Raw genomic sequence first — 6478 nt, forward strand, 5'->3', positions numbered from 1 at the left:
TTTGTGTCTTTCCCCTTCAAAAATATTCTTACCAAACCAGTAAGTGATATTAAATAAAATCTGTGTCATTCAAGAACGCCCCACCCGAACCTCTCACATGTCGCACTTTATCTCTTTCATGCTTCATGCTACTCCGGCTTTTACATCCTGATCACATTTAAAATTCAGGCCTCGGTTGTTCATGAGCTCAGGCTGCAGGAATTGTATGTTCACAAAGTGCTGTTTTTACTTCTTTGGGTTTCCCCCAGAAAAGAATTATTCACCATTGTTGGTATCACTTACTTTGTTGTCCAAAAGCCTATAAATTCTTATTATTATGCATAAATATGAATAAACACAAATATATGTGTAGTGAGAAAAAATAACATCTCATTTCAAGTTTTCAAGTCATTTAGTATTTTCAATTTACTTACAATGCTTTTAGCTAATTTGCCTACATACTCTAATTACATTTATGGAATTAGAAGGGCAGAGGTTGATGGAGTGAGTGATGGACTGGGCGAAACATAATGACAACCCTCCTGCTTTCTTTTTCCACTGTGTCACCATATTCACTTTCCTCCACACCACCCCACATCACCATCACCACCACCACCACTTCACTCCCTCCAACGGTGACCATGGGCTGTTTATCGACTGGCTTCTTCTTCCTGTTTGTGGTACTAAGAGGATGAAATTAGATCTGCATCGGCGAGGATTTGAGATAAATTGGGCAGCGGATCGGTCCTAACTTGATTTTCTCTTGGTTTCTGAAGGGGTAAGAGGCGGATAGTTCTTCATGATGCAGCATAGAGGAACAACACCAGATTGACGCGGACAAGGATGGGGTGACTCTGGGTCTGTTGAGTGCTGCATTAATGAGTTTTTCGAATAATAAGATACATATTGGGATGAGCCACCACAGCTGTTATGTAGGTAAAAATTCAGATTGCATTTGACATTGTTGATGGTCATACATGTTGTCCTAACAACACTGTGAAAAGGACATTTCTACCATTGCCAGGGTTAGAGATTGTCTACCTTTTGTCCATGCTACTGTATGCAAGGCCTCTTCAGTGGCTGCATGCTATCCTCCACTGTAGCCCCCCTGCGTTGGCCCAAATGGCAGTGGTACACAGGGGTAATCGGCCGCTCCCATTACAACTCCCCGGGGTGGGGTGGGGGGGTGGGGGGGAGTTCGCTCCCTAGCTTCTTTGTACGTTTAGGAGTCGGGGTGTGGATCTCGGTCTTTTCACTGTCCCACTTTGATCTGACTCCAATCCCTGACAGTTGATACCGTAGCTGAACCTGACACTCGGTGCTGCCTCTGTAGAAATCTGGAATGGGAAGAGGAGAATGGGATTGAGAAGAGCAGGGCTGAATGCCAGAGTATCTGTTGTTTTGTGTGCCAGACAGACATGGTGACCCTCTTGGTTAAACTCAGCCAGAGAGGTCACAGCCCGTACTGAAGAAGAGGAAGGCCTTGAGGGTAAACAAGTGTCTCTTGATGTTCTGCATCATCTGCATTATCAAAGCCAGGCCTGCCTTTACCAATCAGGGAAAATATTACAAAAAAAAAGATAAGAGGAATAAGAAGCATTGCTCCCAGGAGATTTTTCGAAATCCAGTGAAGGACTTCAGAGATACTATGTGTGATAGACAGCCAGGCTGACAAAATGGTGACCATAGGCAGGATAAGCCTGTATCTTTAGAAAGTGAATCAAATCGATTGATCAGAAATTGGTGGCTAGTCGAGAGGAGGTTCAGGCATTTACATATTTTATCACAAATTAAATTTACTTTAGATAGTAGTATTTTAATTAGGGTGTAACGATTTACAAACACATCTTATTCCGTGTAAATATTTTTTGCCTCTTTATGAGTTTAGTTTGGAGTAAGATCTTGATCTCAGTCTGTGTCTGATCAGATCTGACAGAGAAAGTAGTGTCCATGCAGTGCACTCTAATTTCTGCTAAATCCTGCAATTGCTCGCATATTTTAGATGTGAAAATTACCATTATACATTTCTGCAGCTGACAGTGATGACGCAAATGAGGATTATTAGTAAGTATCTGAAATTGCAATTTACTGCTCACAACTGAGTAAACTATTTAGTGTCTATTATACAGGGAGTAGAGAATGAACCAAGTGTTCAAAAGATCTCAGAGGAAATTTTACTGACGTGCCGAGAGCTCTCATAACTTTTTTCCTGATCTTATTTCTACAGTTCTGACGACTCTATTTTTCCTGAAGGGACGCTTGAGAATGAGTAGAATCTGTAGAACTGTATGGTGCCTCATCCACAGGTGCTACAGATGGGCCCCACCAGTATTAGCTGGACAGCTCTGTTATTGGTTGAGTGGTAGAGAGCCATCAGCAATCTGAGCCTCACTGAACTAAATTGAGAGAAGCCTTTTAAGCAGTGGCCACCCAAAGATCCCTTCGGATACACAGAGGCGTTCATAGGCATTTGCTCCCTGTATTTTCGTTGAATGTTGAATCAGTTGTCTCTCTGTCATTCACCCAACAAGGTGCGCATTTGTCTCTCTGTGTATATGCTTAACCAAGCTTATCAAGCGTCACTGAGGTGTTTGGCGTTGGCTTCGCTCTTTGCTTATGTTTTCTCAGAAATACTAAAAGGCATGCCTCTCGCTCTTGATTCACAAGATTCCCGGTGCAGTTTGCATACATCACAAACAGACAAGCTGCAACACATTCAGCCTGAGGTCAGCACTAAAACTGATGTTGACCGACGGGCCCCCCGTCTGTCATCAGAGACCATGAACATACCTGCAATAGTCATTTTTTACCCTCAACAAGAGATTTTAGCTTCTTTATTCACTGGATGCTATTGGAAAAGCATTCTCTTACCATGATATCAATGTCTTCATTGCATAAAAAAACACAGGGACTAGACAAGCACCAAACCCACAGGCTCTTTCTCTTTCTTGGATGTCTAGATAGATGTGGGAAAGGTTTGTGCCATAGTAGAGAGCTGTATTATCTTTTAGAGTACAATAATCTGCTCCCGTGTCCTCTTCCACATCCACAGTGCAACATTACATCACTCCTTTATTTAGAGGCCATATCAATGTGACATCATGACCATCACTCTATACCTGCATTCACCACAGAGCCGGGTGGCTGGGATTGAAACTCAAACCTGTGTATGATACGAGATGCAGAACATCAGCGCTCGTCTTTGGCTATTCCGAAGGCTAATCAGATTTCATGGGGCAGAATATGTGGACAGAGTTCCAGTTTCCTGTGTGCTCGGTGCAGAAAACACAGTCCAGATATGAGACACAGTGGAAGTCTCACAAGTAACACATGTCCTGGAGGGACCGGCTTGTTGGCTTAGCATGTTTTAGCCAAGACTGGATTACAATAAGGGCATAGTGGGCCCCTGCCCCGAGGGCCCTACACCTGAGGGGTCTAGAGCAGAGTTAATATGTGGGAAGTGATAATCCATCAAGCCCTGGCCCCCTTAGTTACTGTTGCTGTTCCATTTAAGCCTTCTGTTCTGATATGGCATGATAACTGTCACAGATTTACCATTTAAAATTCGTAACAGTTTTAGAATTTTTTTTATCGTTGCCTTTTTGTTTTATTATTAACATTTTGAATGTATTTGATATTGAGACATTTTGATACTGCCTGTTCTTTCTTGTTGATACCTTAAAGATATTCCTTTCTACAGCAAATGCAGTTGCTCCTTATTCTCAGCATATGCAAAAAATTATCCCTCCATGATATGATTTTCAAATGACATCCACTGGAAAATAAACAAGGTTAAAATATAAAGCATTTCATGTTAAGTGGTTAGAAAGTTTCAAAGCCAGTCTCCTTTGACAGGCGTTTGAAACCCACAGCTGGCTCAGAGTATCAGTGTCATTCAAGCAGTGTGATTGTACCTCTAGGTGCAGATCAGGCTTTGGAGGTATCTCGGTTGTCTTGGTACAATTGTTAACGTGCTGTAGATCTTTTTTCTGTTATGACATGAAGGCTCTGTTGGCTCAGTGACTCACTTGTCAGGACGGGCTAACAAAGGAATAAAAGGGAGGAGGCACAGTATGTACAAACCATTCACATGAACATGTGATGAAGGAAGTCAACATTTTGAACAACATGCTCAGTCTGTGATTGACGTTTGTTATTGTCGTGACAAATAGATAGATTTTCTCTTTAAAAAGAGTTTCCTGACTTTCTGTGGTACATTTGAATGTGTAATGCGGCACCTGGTAAGCAGACTGGCAACATAAATAGAAGCAGGGAATATATGTGGCTTAATAAAATGCAATTAAACCAGTAAAGTCATAATGGCATTTCCTCCTGAACAGACCCCTGACAAACAAATAAATCCTTCCATGTTCACCACAAACCCACTGCGTGGAATTTCTCAGCAATTATGAGCTTCTGAAAGACGCTGTGTGAATTGTGTCATTGTTCACTATTTTGTCACTTCCTGATAAACATATTAAAGCTTCATCATCACTGAAAGTGGAACGGCTGTGGACACAAAAAGCTGTGACTTTCTAAAGCCCATTCCCGTCATTAAGCTTTAATCACCTGCGTTAAGGCCACAGACGTTTTATTACCCTTCAGCCAATAAAGATGTTGCTTCTAAGAAATGCCTTAACTATTTGATCAATTTGATTTATGAAAAAAATAAAAGCATTTGAACGTAGTTGACATTTTATGACTTTTTACTGAATTTTTAATCAGTTTTGAGGCCAGAGACTGATATGCTACGGTGCAGAGATAATTAAAAAATAAATAAATAAATAATAAAAAATAACATTGATACAATCCAGACAAAAGAAATAGGGTTTTCCAAGGAGAAAAAAGAGAGAGGAGTAGCAGACACTACATAATGCTGCACCGTCATTAAAGAGGAGAGACGAGGTAGGACAGGACAGGAGGAGGAATTGTGTAATAGACTGATGTGGAAGGAGGTGAAAAATGGCTCTATTATAAGCCTAATAGAATTTCCCTTGGCCCCGGAGGGAAACAGAATGGACTCTCCCTCTTTCCCATTTTGCCTCTCCATCCTCCCATCCCTCCATTTGCCCAGGCCAGAGATATAATTTCATCACTCTTCACTTAATTGTGTGCGTTGCTGGCACAGCCTCACTCTCTGTTCCAGCAAACATTGGCAGGTGGGAGAGGAGGAAGAGGAGCAGAATAATAGAACAGAGTGGGAAACCACATCACTTCATTTTTATAGATGGACAGCTTGTAAAAGCGATGGGTTGCGTGTTCCCCCCTGAGCAGCCAAGTGTAAACACAGCTGAACAGAGTGGGATCTCTAAGAAACACTGTGTCATACAGGAAATGCTGTACAGTGAATATACAGTAAATATTTGTATTTGTCATAATATACATGACCTATTGAGATACAATTATGTTCCCTAGACAAGAGATAATACAACAAAAAAGTATTTTATGCAGTGTATTGATGAAGATAAAGTGTTGTCAAATTCTAGATTACAGATTGTTGATTAACCTGTTTATCCATTTATCACAGCTAATAGAGATGCTACCATTTCTTAGTCAACATTAGAAAAAATTAGATAGATTTGTCATGGTATTCATTCTTTATGGTCATCATGATGATAAATGACATTAAATACAAAGGGGAACCCCTCCTCGATCATGCATTTTTACAAAGGATGAAATGGCATGTCAGGTGAATCACATTTATTGTGGCAGAAGGTGGAAAAGGAAATGCTTCATCAGCAGAGACAGAGCAAGAGACAGAAGTGGCAGAACCTTAAACAAAAAGTGCATGTGACCTCTTTTTATGAGTGAGGTTTGTGTATATTCATAGATCTATTCATAAATCTTTGTTCAGTAATTGCTGAGATAATACTATAGCCTACTGAAAATTTGGCCAAGGCAATCCAATATGTCCAGCATTAGTATTTTCAAATTGTGTTATCGATAAATACGTTTTAGGTAAGGGAAGAGGAAAGACATGTTGCTATAATGCTTTGTTTTTGAAAGTTTTAAAAGGGACACCCATGTCAATGAATCTGTGGGACTTCCACTGTAACAGATTTTAAAAAGAAATGGTCAAAATCAAAGCAGCAGAGGCCAAAATATTCTGACTTTCAGTCACTACAATATCCCAAAACACTGGATCCTACATTAAGGCTTTCTGTTAAGAAGTATCCAAACCCAAGCCAAGATACCTGAATGAGTAATTTTCTCAAGATCACCCATAGCAACAGAGCACATTATTCAACTGTTTTCACAACCTCATTTTAGTAACTATGGCTACTTAATTGACTTTGACAGGAAAATGGATAGTGCCCCTTTAAGAAGAGTAATTTGCATCAATAGAAATATATAGAAATGGAAGTGAATGGTTTCTCAATGACCTGTATGTACCTGCCTTAGCAGTTTTTCTCTCCTGCACACATTGGAGATACATCATTTGTTTAAAACCCCACCTAAAGTTAAAGTTTATCCTCATCATAAAGAATTTCTGAATTTA

This window comes from Seriola aureovittata, chromosome 21 (genome assembly GCF_021018895.1).
Source record: "Seriola aureovittata isolate HTS-2021-v1 ecotype China chromosome 21, ASM2101889v1, whole genome shotgun sequence".
Taxonomy (NCBI): Eukaryota; Metazoa; Chordata; class Actinopteri; order Carangiformes; family Carangidae; genus Seriola; species Seriola aureovittata.